The sequence below is a fragment of the Erigeron canadensis genome, chromosome 3, assembly GCF_010389155.1.
Source record: "Erigeron canadensis isolate Cc75 chromosome 3, C_canadensis_v1, whole genome shotgun sequence".
In the NCBI taxonomy this organism is placed as follows: domain Eukaryota; kingdom Viridiplantae; phylum Streptophyta; class Magnoliopsida; order Asterales; family Asteraceae; genus Erigeron; species Erigeron canadensis.
In genome coordinates this window covers 10,000,724-10,020,424 of record NC_057763.1, presented here as the reverse complement: position 1 = coordinate 10,020,424, position 19,701 = coordinate 10,000,724, and positions in this window count along the sequence as shown.

Sequence of the window (19,701 nt, the reverse complement as noted above, 5' to 3'; positions counted from 1 at the left end):
ACTCCAAATCCTAAGCCTGAAGTTTGCTACCAGTCCCATGCTACCATTCTTAACCACGATTAGCTTGATTACCTGAAAGGAATACTTAAAACTGTCAACACAAAGGTTGGTGAGTTAGTAGGTTTGAAATCATATTTGTATACTTGAAACCTTGATTGAAATCGCAAATCGTTTACTTGAGTAGTCACTTTGAAATTGTCTATCATTTGAATAAGTATGTTTATGTCGTTAAATATGAATACACGAGTAACATAGTATGGTGTGGCTATAGACTTACCTACGATACATAAATATGAATACATATAAGTGTGCCTTTAAAGTCTACCTGGCTAGTGTGAATACCAAAGCGTGCCCTTACAGTCATAAACATAACCTGGCTAGTATGCGTATCAATGCATGCCCTTACAGTCATAAACATGACCTAGTTAGTATGTGTATCAATATCATAAATTAGTCTAATAGCCATCGAATAACAATGAAAGTAGTTACAGCATATATTAAACACATTTTGTATTCCTTTCACCCCAAAACATAGGTAAAAGGGGCTATGAAGACTCACCTGACAGCTAGCAACAAGTTTAAGCTACACAAGTTGTCAAGGAGAAAGTAACTGGTGTGCAATCAATTTGTTACAAGTTATCACGACTAAGTATGTATTCATTACAGGAAAGTGTGCTCATAACGTGCCACCAAGCATGGACTAAGTTGTCCAAAAGTGTACTAGTTTGACTTTGAACACATTTTACAAGTTTGACCAAAGTTGACCAAGTTACGAGTTTGACTAAGTTGACCAAATCGAAAAAAGTTGACTAAATGAGGTAGTAATCGAAATCCGAGATCTCAAATGAAAGTTGGGGTCTTAAATTGAATTCGGTGTCTTATTTGAGATTTGGGGTCTTAAGTTGAATTCGGTGCTAGATTAAAATTATGAGGTCGATTTTTATAATGCGAGTTCAATTTGAAATACGATGCCGACTGACAAATACGAGGTCGCATTTTTAAACTTAAATTTCTATTTTGACTCAAAAGTTTTCGTGATCAACTCACAGATGTTACAAAAACTTTCTCTCTTGCGATTAATTCTATGGGATTACTAACCAATTTTACTATCATCTATATATACAGTTTCAAGCCAAAATGTTTTTTTCAACATAACTACATGACCCAAAGTTAAAAGACACAAGGGTCTGCTTCTATTTTGACATCATGATACAACACTGTGTGTTACATGTAAGGCGTTAAAAATATTGATTTTGACATTATGGTACAACATTGACTAGGTGTTTTTATTTCTGATTCCCACATGTTCCAATTTCTCATCTATATACAAATATATTATCAGCCCCAGTTAAAATACGTCAAGATATTTTTTAATGTCAACTATTCTCCATGTGTCGTTTGACCAACCCGATGAATTAACGTATTCTTGAAATTAGATAGCAAGTGATCAGACGAACAAATAAACCCAAGGAATTAACATATTCCTGAAATCATTTAATTAGCAGTTAGACCATCTACCTTCGCCATTAAAAACTTGAATTTTAGAATAACTAAATTGAAACCATTACTTGAAAGGGATTTAATCATATGATTTTAAAATTGAAATCGAATAAGATGAATCGATAAGTAGATCGAACGATCATAGGAATAAGAACCTTCAAATTGATATTAAAAACCCTTGAAAAAAAATGTTTACCTGCATTCTGTAGGTAGATCCATGTTCGACATGATAATTCTATGATTCATAGAGTTTAGAATACGAGATTATTAATATTTTGATGAAAATGATGGGTTATGAATAGCTTTTGAAAAAAATATACATTATTATTTTATTTTTTTTGATCGAAAAAAGACAGAAAAATATTTGACAGAAGTTTTGTTAAGATAGGGGGAGAGTTTGCCACCTGTTAATTTTTTAAGATGTTTTGTTAAGGGATCCTCTTTTATCAAGAGAAAAGATATATGTATTTCTTTTATAGCGAAACAATCTATATACTGAATAAAAGAATATTTTTATAACATCACTAATTTAAATAAATAGCTTATTTGTCTTTTTCAAATTTATTCTTAAAGTTTTATTCTTTTAACTTTATTTATTTATGATGTCATACAAACTTTCTTTTTAAAATTTATTGCATTTTTATTTTTGTTATTTAAGGATGTTTTTCTTTAAAAAAATAATTTTATTTTCTTTTAAAAACTCTAATAATATATACATGGTAATCATTTCAATAATTTTGTGATAGTAGAATTTTAAATTATTCTCATATTATGCAGGTTAATAAGTTAATTATAAGGTATATTATTTCGAGGTTATGAGTACCGTTGGACTGCTGCAGCTTCAATGACGAAGATACGTTTTTGTAAAACTTTTATCAATATGTCCGAGTTGAACCCGGGTTAATAAGCTAGTATTTTGATGTTCAATAACCCAGTGCCGGCTTTACAAATACTATGAGGTTAGGCATGGGCTTAAGGCCTGTTTTATACTTTGAACTTTTGTATTTTATGTTATTACTATACAAGAGTAGCAAGAATGCCCAATAAAACAAATAAGGAAATAAACATCATGGCCTAATGACTGACCTTAAAAAAAAAAAAAGACATTACACAAATGAGTTCAAGGAAAAAAAACTAACTATTAAGAAATTAAAAAAGTCTGACCATTGATTTTCTCTCTCAGAAAAGATTTCCAACATCGAGTTAGTGATAAATCTTTGATTATATGAAAGACTTTCTCATAAAGCTGGTGCAAAATTTTACTTCTTTGCGTTCTTTTCACATAGATAAACTATTTTTTATTTTTCTAGTTATTGTATTTACTTTAATTTGAATCTTAATCAATTAGGCCCTCAAAATTAATCTCGCTTAAAACCTCCAAAAAGCTTAAGTCGGCACTGCAATAACTTTTAGTATAAAATAATTGTACCGCCATATTTAATAAATATATCATAATGTACAGGTTTTAAAACTAATTATATGAATTGTTATTGCACAAGGTAAATAAATCAAAAATAGTGTACCATTATCACATCTTTTTTTATGACAATGTTCAATAACCTTTCATATATGTAATATTTTGATTAAGTAAAAAAATTATATCAATCAATGAATTTTTTAAAACAAATTTATTTTACAATTAACTTATGTTAAGTTTACATGCATTATAATTATTTTAAAAAGTTAATTTGATTTTTATAGATTACTTGTTAAAAGTTAAACTGGTATTTAAATTAAACAATGATATAAATAAAAAGTTTGACCTAATAAATATTTAATCTAAATTTTCTTTATAATTATGTCATGTTCAATTAAACAATGATATAAATAAAAAGTTTGACCTAATAAATATTTAATCTAAATTTTCTTTATAATTATGTCATGTTCAGTACATTAATAATTACACATATTAAAATATTATATATGAAAATGTGAAAACTCTAACCCATAATTTGGGTCAGTTTTTTGTTAAAACTAAACCGAATTAGGATGGTTTTCAAACATAAACCAAAGATTTTTAGGTTTCAAATGGTTCATTTTTTTTTTATGTATTTCGGTTTAATTTTCGGTTTTTAGTCGGTCTAAATCACTTATATGTTTGGGAAAAATCGAGATAAAAAAATTTTTAAAAATTACACTATACACACATTTACACTATAGCTTAACTACTTTTTTTGAAACATTGTCAGCAATACAATATAGTACTACATTGACGATAAATTTCGTTGAAATAAGTTGAACAAACTTTATATGTAAGTTCCAATCAAACTTGTTGTATCTATCTTTTTTTATCTTAATCTTAATATATATATTATAAGACAGTTGAACTAATAACTTATTAACCAAACAAATCGCTCAATTTTATCAAATTGACTTTCACTTATATTATCATTTAGATTAACTATAAATTAAAAATCCTAATAATCATTATCCAAATATATTATTATCTTTGTATTTATATTATTTTGTAGAAAATGTCTCATTAATTTACATTTTTATTGTTTTTTATCAATAATTTACACTTTTTAGCCCTGAATACTTAGTTTATATTTATTTTTAACTATCAACTTGAGAAATTTTTTTAAAATCCACAATCATTTAATTAGTTAAAAAAATATTAATATATTAAATATTGTCTATAAAAAATTATTTCAAAACCTAATGACTTATTAACAAATATTAGATTAGATATTTATAAATTATAAATATTAATATATAGTTTAATATTTAATATAAACACAATATGAACTCTAGATACATATCCAAAACATAATAACAGATGACGATATATAACATGTTTATCCTAAACACAATAGGAATCACAAAACATGAAACGGTCACAGAACAAAACACAATTTATAACACAGGGTTACTTGAATACTAAATCGAAGTCAATATGAACTCTATTCAAGATGCATTATATCTCTCAAATAAAAAAGGTTTAATTTTTTTTTTTTTGTATATTAGCTTTGCGTATTAATGTTTAAAGTTACAATTGTCACTCAAATCAAGAAACCTAGCTAATTGTTATCAAAGAGTATGAAAACAATCTTAATTGTTATCTAATTATCATAGGACAGGTGATTGAAAATAAACCTATGCGAGTTATGGGTCCGCATCATGATCACACATATACTTAAATGTCAAATACATAATCAGAAATATGTTTATATTTGAATTCTTAATTATCTTTCATAATAATATCACATTATGAGTATAACTGGTTTTAAAAAGTTATATAATAGAGAAATTATTATAACATGTGCCTTGTGGAATGGATACGACAAACAATTTCATCAATATGTCTCAGCTAATAATGACAGTGACAAATATATGATTATTGTACTACAATTTGCAAAGTGTAACACTTAAAACCTGTAACACCCCGACTACGGCGGAAACACGAGATGCCACAGAACGACATGGTACAAAAGATTTAAATGGAAAACATCATAATTAAAGTCTTAAAATCATCCCAAAATAACCGATTACATAGTTCAAATTCAATTGTTTAAAACCATTACATAAATCCAAATCCGAATTAAAAAGATACTTGTTTGCATTACAAGCCTTCAAACATCAAACAGTTACAACATCCAGAGGCGGTCCATTAGCAAACCTACTGCTCTAAACCTGAAAAGCATGAAGAAAAGTGTCAACTACGAGAGTTGAGTGAGTTCATAGGTTTTTAACTAGCAACATATACATATTAATATACCCATTTATGATCAAAAATAAAGAACCACCAAGAAGGACCTTCAAATATCTTTACGAATATTCTTTTCCAAAAACGTATGTTCAAATCTTAATACTCAAATCTTAATATCCAATCATTTCAACTTCAATTTCTTTTAACCACGAGGGCAAAACTTAAATAGCTTTTTTTTTTTTGGTGAATAAATACTTGAGCCACTACTACTACCATTTTCAAGTCCAAGCTTTATAATACTACTTATCTTTGCACAAGCTGTCAATCAAGTGCCTTACTTATACTTGGGGTCGTGTCATGAGGACGACCGATTAAAGTTACGTAGCTAGAACACCCTAATGGTCGGACTGGAAGTGATGGTCGTCACGAAGGCTACCAACCTTCCACCGTTACACTCTGGATGGGTGGACGACTCCTAGTTGCGCAACTATCTAACTACAGGCCTCCCTTTTTGGGGAGTAAATAGTAGTGTACCGAAAGAAAACGGGTTGACAGAACTCAAGCTCATCATATAACATTTTGCAATTTGAACTTACAATATAATTCCATATCACAAACTTTCTTTCAAGAAACACTTCATATATAAAAAGTAACTTTATTTATCATGCTTTTCACCTCGAAAGTAAAACACATAAAAGAGTTTGAAAGGGGGCTATGACTCACTTGATTGGAGGGTGTTAGGGGCTGATCAAGTACGTGGAATGCGCCTAGTGGTGTCGTTCCTCAAGCAAGCCTAAAGCATGGTATTCAAATATACACAACGTAAGTGTGTGTTACATGAACTAGTAAACTAGATCATGAGGTGTATGCTAGTAGGCTTGTCTATCTTTGGTTGTTACTTAATTATGGAATCAAGTGTATTATGATGTTCAAAATGTTTGGTTAAATTAGAATTGGTGATAAGAGTAGTTTTCGCGTTATACGTTTTTGCGCGTTTATTGGAATTTCGGTAGTTTGGCTTTGATACGCATGATTTCTTTTGTATGCTTAGCCTTGTAATTTTATTTGATATTGGTACTGTAATATTATGAATCTTAAAATATATTTTTTGATTTATATTAATTTCCTTGATTTATTATTATTTAATTAATTATCTATTCCATTTATTCATTAATTAATTAAATAATTCTTTATAATTATCTTTAGGTTCTTAAATTACCTTTAAAATTCATAGATAATTATATTGTGATTATCTACTGATTATTATGCTTTTAAACATGTAATGTTATATTTTATATATTTATTCAAGCTTTATTATTATTTATTTAATAATAGTGATTAATTAGTGATTTTAACTTAATTATTTATTCTTAAATCATATGAAACTTGGTTCTTTTCTTGTAATTATTTTTCTACAGTAGGTTTGAGTTATTTTATCATTGGTTATGTGAATTTGTCCAAGTTCATGATTTATATAATTTATTATTGATTTAATTATCCTTTAAATCCCTTTTAAATTCATTAATTCATAAAAACACTTAGAAATCACCACAAGGGTTTTTGTCCAAAAATTCCAGGCCTTTCTAGGCACCTTTTATTAATAAAAATTTATAACCATTCAACCTCTCTTGTGTCCTTATAATTTGAGGACTTTTAAACATGAAAATCGTTTACCGAAATAGTGATTTTTGCCTCATTTCTTAAGCAAATTAAGTGCTTCAAAAGGGATTTTTGTTCTTGTTTCATTTTGTCCAGAATATCCATCATACTTTGATGTTCCAAGTCGTGCTTGTGGTGGTGGTGTGATATGTGCAATTTTGTGCTTTCGGTTGGTGATCATTTGACCCGAAAAAGTGATTTTTAAGCTTGTTATTGTCTTGAACCAACCAAGTTGAGTTTTGTAAAATAAATATCAATTTTTCACAGTAACTTTGTGATATTTTCTTGGTCATTTGATTTTTGTGCAAGTGGGTGCTAAAAGTGCATTTTTACAAGCTTTCGGTTTTCGATTTCAAGCCTAATTTGACTTGTTTAGTTCCATACTTGTATTTTTGACATATTAACAATTTTTCCAGAATATTAACACAAATATTAACATATTTTTCACCTATGACAAGCCTAGTTTCATCTCATAATCCAACAACAATCCAACCTTGTTAAATCTAGCATATATGCACTTAAATCAATACTTTTTAACATAAAGCTTTATCCATCTCAAATCCATCAATATGAAAACATGTTTTTATGAAATATTCCAGAAAATATATATGCAAATATTATATAAAACATGTTCATCTTTTTATATAAAAGTTACTTTACAAACTATCAACACATATCCACCTTTTTGATACTAACTTTTATAGATCCAACACTTTAACAACAAAATCTATATTTTTATAAAAATTTCCAGAAATATGACCTTCATAATATACATTAATATAACCATTTTTCAAAGGAAAAATCACATCAAGAACTATTAAACATATATCCACACTTTTGGGTCTTAAACTAGTTGAATCATTGGATTTTTCTTCATAGATCTAACATGCATGAGCATGAGAAGAAAGATCCTATCAACTTTGCCCTCATTAAGTGTATATTTGAAAGAAAACTTGAAGATTCATAAAGAAAACATAAGTTTTTAATAAAACCTTCAGGCATAAACATAAACAAGATTTAATGTAGTAAAGAGATGAAGATATATACCCTTGAAGAACACTTTGAGATGAAGAAAAGATGGCAGAAAATCGTGGCCTTTCTTGCACCAAATAACCCTTGTTTCAACCTTATATTAACCCTTAAACCTTAGCTTAACACCACCCTTGCTTAATCTAATCTAAACCCTTATTATTAACAAGTTTTTAGATGAGTTTTGCCTTGTTTTTTCTTTGTTCTTGGGCTGGCCGAAATCAAGAGGGAGAGAGGGAGAAAAGGAAGAGTTTTTGAGAGAAAATGAGTTATGTGTGTGTTGGGAGAAGAGAGAGTTTGAGTGTTATTTTCCTTGGAAGTGTAAGAGTGTGAAATTTGAAATGAGTGTGTGTGTGTCTAAGGGGGGGGGGGGGGGGACGGCCAAAAGGAGAGGGAAAAGGAAAGACACACAATTTTTTTTTATAAAATTTTGTTGTATAAGTATAAGTGTAGGTATATGTTAAGTGTGGATTTAATTTGTAAGTGTTTTGTTAGTAAAATGTAAGTAATTGGTTGTTTTAGTTAGGAATATGTATATGTATGCATATGTCATGTATATATATGTGTATGGATATATTTTTGTATTTTTAGTTGGTTACATAGGTCATTGGTTGTAAATTCGTATTCATTTTTAAGCTTATATGCTTACTTATTAAGTTTTCGACGCTTTTACGCACATAATACTTCCAATTATATTTTTAGTTGGAAATTTTACTTATTATGATCATATTTACTTGATTTGGTTTTGTTTTTAATTTGTTGGATATTTCATAGGGATTTTGATTGGTATCTCAATTTGTGAGACTTAGGTTATTATTATCGTAACGATTAATCATCTCTAAAAATTTTTGTTCCGAGGTATTTTCATTAGGTAATTCTTATAACATATCATTAGCTTTAGATTACTAATTTGGGGCATTACCTACTAGCTTCAAGTATAACTATGGCTTGCGGAAACATAGACAACCTAACTAGCACATATATAATATTAAAAGTACGGTTGTTACAAAACCTTATATCTTCAAAATTATAAACTTTTATGACTTAAATATGTGAAGATCTAATATTGATAATATCGTAAACCTCGTGTCCAGGGTTGGAGACCGGTTCTGGAAATCGGAGTTGCGCTGAAAGTTTCCTTGTGGTTGATTTTGAACATAGTTCACATCTTCAGTTACCAAAGTAGGAGACTCGTCAGAATAGTGCATATTACCACAATGATCACAACCATCGGCTAAAACCTTAACATCTCGCTCAAGATATCCAAACCTAGCCTCTTGAGTCGCAAATCCTTTTTCCATGCGTGCAGATAACGCCTAAATCTTTCCAATAACCGCAGACTCATCGCTAACTTCAGCCCTTGCAACTCTCCTCTCTCTTGTACCTTTCTTCATCTTCCTTTCATTCTTTAAGAACCTTTCATCATCCATAGTTGAGTTATCTGTAGATGCAGATTCGTTGTGACAATCGTAACATAGATTTGATTATCGTTTATGTTTTAGGAACTATGATTGTAATCATTAAATAAGAACTTACGTTGATATTTAATAATTACGTTTGAACTTCAATATTATATCTGTTTATGTTTTGTATTGTGTTTGTGTGTTATATATTGTTTTGCAGGTACAAGAACATAGAACCAAGGTTTATAAGTGTCGTATGTAGATGCAATTTCTGAGCACCTTTTATTTTCCGTCGCAATGCAATTCTATGGGCTGATTATGAAGAAGAAAAGATGTCTTCAAGGTCGTGATGACGTCATCATCACTTCATGATGACGTCAGCACGAGGCAGCAGTTCGTGTGTAGATGTGCGCAACCCACGAACGAGATGGAAGCCCAGCCCATGTAGCAGCCTATATATACTAGAATTAGGTTACAATTATAGGTGAACGATCTTAGTTGCAATAGATTTCGTTCATAGCGCACGGGGTAGAGATCTATACCCCGTGCCAGTCAGATGTATACTGATTTGGTGTAATATCCATATGATTAAGGATATTCACAAGTTTTACACCTGTTCTTATCTCTCATTCTTCATGTAATTCGTGCATATGTGTCTTGATTTAATCAGAAACTTCAAAGACGAATCTAAGTGGATTCTGCACACTTAGATGTTGTTAGATTGTGGTTTAATCGGTCCAAACCGCACTTCATCGTAGAATACTTAAACGATGGTTGGATGTTGTGTACGAGCCAAATGAAGCCAAACAAAGAACCTAGGGGTCGTACCTCGTGCTGACATCATCAGCATGTAGGACTGACCTCGTGCTGACATCAGTACGAGGGAGATCGATTGGTTATTGTTTCGGGCCTAATTACTTCAATTAAGGCTGAAGCCTACACGAACCAACACCCTTTTAGTATAAATACAAACCTAATCTACGAAATTAGGTATCCATCGTATCCATTATATTCATAAGTTGATATAATCACAAATTAAGGCTACTTGTTTATCGTGTGACCTCCTACACGAACCACAAGTTTTGTGCATCTCCTTAGGTTGATTAATTACTCATTAATCAGCAAGGCAATAGCAATCTAGTTACATCAAGAGGATTCCGCACTCTTGACATAACGAATCACATTTTATTACAATCCACGCAACCATAGGACCTTACAAGTGGTATCAGAGCCCTAAGGTTGATTACCAGAAGGTGTAAGATCGTTTGATTTGCTATTGATTGCAAAATCAATTCGAAATTCGTGTTTTTCCTTTAGTTCGTGTGTAACTTCGCACGACCTCGTGCTTACGTCAGCACGAGGTGATCCTTGCTTAGTGCTTACGTCAGCACTAACCTGACTTCGTGTCAACTTCGCACCACATCTGCACGAACTGATCTTCGTGTTCTTATACGTGACCTAGTTTGTCTTCGTGTCATGTGCTTCTCACGTGTCCTTCGTGCTTCACTTCGTGCCACGTGTACTTCGTGTGACCTCGTGCCGCACATACTTTTGTTATTTCGATTGATTTGACTTCAAAAGATTCGAAATGACTACTATTCCAGCTGCCGCAAATTCACCAAATGCCCTACTCATCAGCCAGATGATCATGCACGATCATGAGTTTGGTCGTGGAAACACACCTCCAAAGTTATTTCGTATGGAAAACTATAGGATGTGGAAGACACGATTTGAAGACTACATTCGTCTCACTAATATGGACATGTTGCTCGTGATAACTCAAGGTTTTGATTGGCCTTATATGAAAAGAATGGTATGATCGGTAGGTATACTTATGCTGATATGCCGATTGAAAAAAGAAAGAGATACGCCGTTGAGGGGAAAGGCCTTGTCCACTCTTACTATGGCCTTACCTCAAGATAGTATACACTTGTTCAAAAAGTATACTACTTCAAAGGACTTATGGGACGTTCTCGATAGATATTGCGAAGGTGATGCAACTTTGAAGAAAAACCGTATCAAGCTTCTGAAGCTTCAATATGAAGCCTTCAACGGACTGAAAGGAGAATCTCTTGATGAGATCATCACTCGATTCAGTCATTTGACTACTGAGTTATCGTATTTTGAGGTTGTTTATCCTGATACTGAGCTACTTGATAAGTTTTTGGACTCACTACCTAAGTCATGGACCGAGTATGTTCATTAACTTCAAGATGATCAAGAATATAGTTCATGGGACTTTGAGAAGGTGGTTTCCAAGCTTAAAAACAGAGATATGAAGAGAAGAATTAAAGATACACACTCGGATTTCACTCAAGATCCATCATTGTATCACGCTAAGTCTGTTCATTTAGCAAGTTCTAGCTCGGGGAACAATGCATTTCTAAGTGGTGCTGAAGCTACACCAATAGTAGATGCTGAAGGTCTTGCGGGATATGTTGCTTATGACAATGCAAATACGAATGTCAAAAGCAATGTACAATCTTTTCACTCTATGCCAATGAGTATGAGTTCTGCAGAAGGTAGAATGAGTGTCTACTCAGCCTTTTGTAATGCTCATGAAGCATTTATCGGAGGAAAGATTACTGATCCTGCAGTGATTGATGAGGATTACAATCAGATAGATCCTGATGATTTGGAAGAAATGGATCTACAATGGCAGCTAGCTATGCTCACTATTAAGGTCAGAAGATTCACTCAAAGAACTGGGAGACCTATAGGAAATGGCACTAAGGGCTTTGACAAATCCAAGGTGAAATGTTTCAATTGCGATGGATTTGGTCATTTTGCAAGAGAGTGTCAACGACCTAAGAGGATTGATAATACCGTTGTTGGTCGTCAAAATTACAATCAAGGCGGTATTACTCCAAGTAATCAGAAAACTCAAGCAATGATTACATTTCCTGCTACTCCACAACAGCCAGTTTCGTCACCATTTTTTGAGTCAAAGGTCGTTGTTGTTCAGAATCCGGATGGTACTTATCAATGGGATACACAATCTGATGATACCTCAAATCATGCCTACATGGTAGAAGTATATGATGAGGTAGCTGCAACAATTGATTATGCTATATACTCAAGTGAAGAAAGTGCATCTGAGATAGTTAAGTAGATGTACGTAATGTTGCTGAGACTGTGAGATCTGAGAGTGAACCTATGACAGTTGTGAAAGCACCTGAAGAAAAGGAAGAGTCATCTATACCTGTTGATGACATTTCTAAGAAGAGCATTGAAGATCAAATGAAGAACTTCGTGATAACTGAAGGTATGACAACTGAAGACTTTGTTGCATACAGATTGCAAGGCTGTAGATCAGAAGGTATCTTGTTCTTTACTTTCTATTGTTAACGTTTGTAAAATGGTGTCAGACTTAAAACTTGAGGTGTTTATTCTGAATAAGTCCGTTATTAACTTAACTAGTAAAAACTCCATGTTTAAGAAAGAAAATGACTCTTTGTTTGCCAAAAATTCTAGTTTGGTAAAACAAGAAAGTCTTTACCAAGATAAGATTCGTACATCTGATAAGGATATTCTTGCCTTGAAAGAAAAATTAAAAGAGTCAGTTTTAATGGAAAAAGTGGGAAATGAACAATATGCTCAACTAACTGGAGACTTTTCTAAGAAAGAGAAAGAATTAGTTGATGCAAAACTGGAGATAGTTAAGCTTAATACAAGATTGGACCAAATTAGGGGATCAAAATTAATAAGATCAATGCAGATGCAAAAGCCTGTACCACGGGATTCAAAGGATAAAAGTGGTTTAGGTTTGAATTATAAAGAAGTTAAAGGTCCATTTAATGATAATTACACAGAGTCTCTAACACAGCTTTCTAAGAAGGTTGATATTGGTGAAATTTCTCCAATTGTCTCAGAAAATCAAAATGTTGATCTTAAGACCCCTAAAAGCTCTAAAAGCTCAATTGATAAAATAAAAGAGCTTAACAAGAAACATAAGCTGGAAAGTTCTTTTATCAGACCAGTAGATCCTAAAAATGGAGTTTATGATGCTAGTGCTCCTATAGGGTCTAGCCAAGTGAATTCAACTTGTCTTGTTGATAAAAGTATTAAATGTTTTACAATGAAGGGATGTGACACTGTTTTGACATCCACTGAAATTGATTTTGAAAAGATAGATCATGACAAGATTGATAAAGTATGGAATAAGGATGAATCTACATCTAGTGGAGTCCCCTTAACTCCATACTCGACTCATAAGAATTTTCAAAAGAAAGTACACTTTTCCGATAAAAATGAGTCAACTGGTTTATCAAAAGAAGAGTCAGCCACAATTGAACTTAAGGAATGTTTAGGCATGACTTCAGCTGAGTTTGATGTTAAAGCTAAGAAAGCAAGAGCTAAAAAATCATGTTTTTATTGTTATGAAGTAGGTCATGTTTATAGTTGTTGTCCTAATAGGAAAAGAAGATGTCCAGAAAAGGGTATGTCCTATGGAGCATCTAGTGACTCAGACATTGTTGCAGAGCGATGGATATTGGACCGAATTAATAATTAGAGATGAATTCGGTAAATCCAAACCTCAGAAGGTTTGGGTTCCCTTCAGAAACTATCTATCTTGTTGTCATATGTGCAGGGAGAACCAAGGAAGGCTATCAGTCTTTGGTATGTTGACAGTGGATGCTCTCGGCACATGACAGGGGACAAGCATGTGTTCTCCAATTATGAAGATGTACATGGTTCTTACGTTAGTTTCGCAGGTCCCAAGGGCGGCAACATCACAGGCCAAGGTGATGTTGTCAATGGGAAGATTACGCTGGAGAAAGTCAATTATGTGGAACAGTTAACACATAATCTATTGAGTGTTTCTCAGATTTGTGACAAGGGTAAAAATGTCCATTTTACTGGAAATAAGCACTTATTCTGAAACCAGGATATGCTATTCCTAAAGACTGGATCCTGCTAAAAGCTCCTAGGAAGAGAGACATCTATGGCCTTGTGTTAGGTGTTGATGATCCAAAGGAGTCTGTTTGCTTGTTATCGAAAGCAAACGAATCTGAATCTTTACTATGGCATAGAAGAATGGGACATATCAATTTTCGAAAGATGAATGACATTGTCAAACATGGTTTGGTTGACGGTGTTCCCATAAAACGGTTTGGAATGGAGACAAATGTGTACCTTGTCTGAAAGGTAAACAGCAAAAGTCTGCACATAAACCGAAACAAGAAAATTCTATTGCCAATCCTTTCGAGTTACTTCACATGGATTTATTTGGTCCAGTGAATGTAAGAAGTATCGGTGGGATGTATTACTGTTTGGTGGTTACTGATGACTACTCGAGATTCTCATGGGTATTCTTTTTTAAATCGAAAGATAAAACTCCACAGATTTTAATAAATTTCTTTGTCGAAACTGAAAATATTTATGGAGTTCGCGTTAAGAGAATCAGGAGTGATAACGGAACCGAATTTAAGAATAATGTGATGGATGTCTTTTGTTTGTCAAAGGGAATCCAACATCAATACAGTTCGCCGTATGAACCACAACAAAATGGAGTTGCTGAAAGAAAGAATAGGACTCTAATCAAGACAGTCAGAACTATACTTGCAGAATCAGGGCTTCCTACTGTGTTTTGGGGGGAGGCAGTGAATACAGCTTGTCATATTTTAAATAGGGTTACTGTAGTCAAGCGTCATAACAAGACATGCTATGAGCTTCTACATGAGAAGAAACTGAATTTACAGAATGTTGAACCATTTGGTGTACCATGTACTTTCTTGAAATATCTACCTCAGTCAAAGTTTGATCCAAAGGTTGAAGAGGGATTTTTCATGGGTTATAAACCGGGAACATCAATTCGACGGGTTTATAACAAGCAGACTGGCAAAGTTGACTTGGGTACAAATGTCAAGATTGTCAGTCATAAGCCCGCTATTCATTCTGGAACTGGCAAAAATTTCGATTATGATAGTGTGTTTAGTTCACTACACGGTCCTGCTTCTTATTCAGATTCTGAGACAATTGATGATGTGATTACTTTAAGAGATCACATGGATTATACTCCTACATCTCCGCCTACTCGAAATGTTGATACTACTCCATTTGAAGATAAGTCTAGTACTGTTGTTGGTGAAAGTAGTAAGAACAAGGATAAGACACCAGATTTAGACAATACTGAACCCGAGAACACTACACCACTATCTCCATCCAAGGTTTCATTACCCCATGATGATACTATTTCCGAAGAGTTGGAAGATGATTTTAGTTCTCCAGAGTTGCAGATTCAAACGAACTTAGGAGATAATCTAAATGTTGATCCGGTTCCTCAAAGAAGAATAAATAAAGATCATCCAGTTGAGAATAATTGTGGAGATGTTTCAGTGCCTATTCGAACTAGAAATCAGTTGAATAAAGAGATGACTAGTTTGTTTTGTGAAATGAAGGACTCTGGTATAATAACTGAGTGCTTATATACTGGTTTCATTTCACAAGTAGAACCTAAGAATGTTAAGGTTGCACTAAAAGATCCTTGTTGGGTTGAAGCAATGCAAGAAGAATTAGCTTAATTTGAGAAACTTGGAGTTTGGGAGTTAGTAGATGTGCCTAGAGGTAAAGAACCGATTGGAACTCATTGGGTATATAAATGCAAACGAGATGACAAAGGAGTTGTTACCAGAAATAAAGCACGTTTGGTTGTTCAGGGGTTTGCACAACGAGAAGGATATGACTATAACGAAACTTTTGCGCCAGTTGCTAGGATTGAAGCTATAAGGTTATTTTTAGCCTATGCAAGTTTCAAAGGTATAAAGGTGTATCAGTTAGACGTTAAGAGTGCCTTCTTATACGGTGAAGTTAAAGAAGAAGTATATGTTCACCAACCACCGGGGTTTGAAGATCCGAACTATCCAAGAAGAGCATATCGACTGGATAAGGCTCTTTATGGATTGTATCAAGCACCCAGAGTGTGGTATGAAAAGTTGTCGACACATTTGTTGACAAGAGGATCGATAGACAGCACATTGTTTATCAAGTAGAAGAAGCAAGATTATCTAATTGTACAAGTTTACGTGGATGATATCATTTTTGGTTCATCTAATGTAAAGATGTGCAAAGAGTTTGAAATGAGCATGAAAAATGAATTTGAAATGAGTGCTATGGGGGAACTTCAATTTTTTCTCGGACTGCAAGTTAATCAAAGGAAAGATGGATTCTTTATTCACCAGCCTAAGTATGTGGACGACATCTTGGAGAGGTTTCAAATGTTGGAATCAAAGACATATGGTACTCATATTCAGCAGAATCATGGCTTAGGAGTTCTTAATCCTAAAGATAAACTTGTTGATGCAACTCATTATCGTGCTATCATTGGCTCATTAATGTATCTGACTGCTTCGCGTCCAGATATTATGTTCATTGTTTGTCTTTGCGCTAGATTTCAAGCTAGTTCGAAATAGTCACATTTGACTGCAGCAAAGCGTATTCTACGTTATCTAAAGGGAAATCAAGGGCTTGGTCTATGGAATCCTATGGGAGGAACATTTAATTTTGTTGCATATACTGATTCGGACTTTGGCGGTTGTAACAATGACAGAAAGTCTACGACTGGAGGTTGTCAATTTTTAGGAGGAAGATTAGTATCGTGGCAATGCAAGAAGCAGACATGTGTTGCTCAGTCTTCATGTGAGGCAGAGTATATGGCTGCTGGTAGCTGTTGTTCCCAGATATTGTGGATTCAGCAACAACTTCGTGACTACGGTATGAATTTTCTTGATACTCCTATTAAAATAGATAATAAGTCAACTATAGATATTACAAATAACCCTGTCATGCATAAGGTCACCAAGCATATTGATATTAGACATCATTTCTTGCGTGATTATGCCCAAAAGAAGTTAATTCATTTGGAAAAGGTTATAACAGATGATAATTTAGTCGATTTGTATACCAAAGCATTTGATAAGACTCGATTTGAGAAGTTAATTCTTCTCAATGGGATGAAGAATTACTGATTCATATTAAATCTCTCAAAGAACTAATTTTGTAAGTTTGTGTCTGTAAATAGCTAGAGTCATAAAAATACAAAAAAGAGTTCTTAGTGTCATAAAAACCATAAAAATGTGAAAAATCAGAAAATGACAAAAATATGAAGAGATTTAAGTTGATGTTGTAAGACGATTAGAAGTGATGATACTTTAGCTTTTAAGCCTGCTTAATCGTAATATAATTGTTTAGTTCAGTAATTACAATATAGGATATATTGGTAGGCACAAAGTAGCAAGGTTTCCTTAAATCTGAACTTAACTTATACAATATTCTTGTGGGAAACATATTCAGATATTTGGCTGAGAATGCTTGCTTTTCAGAAATGAATTGATCTGGTCCTTAAATTCTGTGAAAGATCTAGCATTACTATAGGATTTATTCAGTATATATACAAAAGTTTCTACAAGTCATGAGCATGAAAGTTAAATTTAGTTATAATGTGATATTACTATTATGTTAATGCAATTGAAATGAATGTAAATTAAGGGGCTAATGTGGTCTTTGAGATTCAGACAAGTGTGTCCTCGGGGTTTCTTCGTATACCTAGCCTACCTAAAGCTTCCAACTTGGGATAGGTTGTCAGAAAGTTCGCTACACGGGTCTCATCGAAAATCACGAGTTCCCAAATGTGATGAAATGCAAGAACAAATAAAGTTAAATCACTAGATACTAAAGTCACTTAATGTTTAAATCTTGAAAAGTGTCTCATGGTTTGTTTAAGGAAGTTTTTGGATATATATTGAATATTTGTTATCTTAGTGCTTGTGTCAATTATGGGAGTATATCTGAATGTGGGTCACATAAGTTCGCAAATAATTAATGTGGCATGAGTAAGTTACTAGGTTACATGGTGACTGTCCTTGCCTAAAGTAATACGAAAGTGTCACAACCCAAAGGAAACTGGAAGTACCGAGTGTTTAAGAGGACAAATATACCGGTAATCGTTGTTGGGTCACTGTTCATAACTAATAATAAGAGAATTGTTTCTCACCCGCAGGCTTATGTAAATGCTAATCTGATCTAATCTGTAGAAACTTGGAATTTCTAGTAAATAAATAAAGTAGTTTAGTTATTTATTTTGCTTTATTTCTATTTTCATTTTTATTTTTTATTTTTTTATTTTTATTTTAATAAGTGTAAGTTTGTGTGTTAAACTAGTTCTTATTGCACGAGAGATTTGATATGCATTGAAAGTTATGATTTTTATTGAATTATATAAGTCTTGTTGCTTACGGTATAAGTTTGTTTAAAAGATGGATTTTCTAATATAGACATGAGTTGTTTGAGGTTAGAAAATGAAATGATTTTTGAAAATTGAAAAGTCAAAATATTTTTGAATGTGTTTCAAGTATATTTTTAAAATTTCAATTATTTTTGGTTGATAAGTTTGATTTTGATGCATTGATGAAGTTTGTTAAGTGTGCAGGTTACAGATATCAAATTTCAGATACGGTCGCTGGTTGATCAGTGTGTATCATTAATCATATGAATATTACACCAAATAAGTATACATCAAAGGATGAATGATGTATGAAGACCATTAACCTAATAATTAGTGTGATAGGTTATTTTTGTATTATCAAGATCACAACCTAAGATGTAATGTGATAGGTTGTTGATATGATATTTTGATGTATTTGTAACGCATTACACATTAAATATGGTTTGATGTAAGTTTGCATTTGTTGAGTTAAACATTAATGAAGAAATGATCGATTTTATGTCAAGATTATAATGTAAGATTTAATTTGGTACATTATTTTGATGACAAGTTAGTACGGATGATTTTCGTTTGCATATTCGAGTAAATACAAGTTTTTGGTAACGAGTATCTACAGGTTTATGTTCTCTAAAATTTTTGTAATTTTTCTAAGTTTAATTTTCTGGGAAAATTGACAAAATTTGGGTAAGGAAAGCAATTCGTGTGATTTAAAAACTGAAAATTCGACTTCGTTCGTGCTGACGTCAGCATGCCCCGCGCTGACGTCATCACGCAGCCCACGAACTAAGTGTTCGGACCGGCCCACGAAGCTCCGAATATAAATATGGGTTTTTAACACTTCATTAATTACCATTATCGAAAATTAACCCTAAATTACCACACGAACTTCGTCTACTTCGTGCCACTATTCATCCGTCCTCTTTTTCGATCGATTTCATCTACTTGTTGTATTAATCTTCCAGATTAGTTGGTATATACTTGATCTAGGATAGATTATTAATGTTTTAACCTCGAAAATCATCGGATTTAAGCCGTTATAATGCTTGATTTTCAAATTTTCCTTCGCGTGAACAGTAACATGGACGAACCAAGGATTGAATCTTTGATTTTTGATGATTTGGACTAAAATTGGACTTCAAATTGGATTATTTGATGTTTGTACACCTTAAATCTAACAAAAGTTCACTTTAACATGTTTAAAATCAAGATTAATTGAAGAACTAATGGTTCGGTCACTA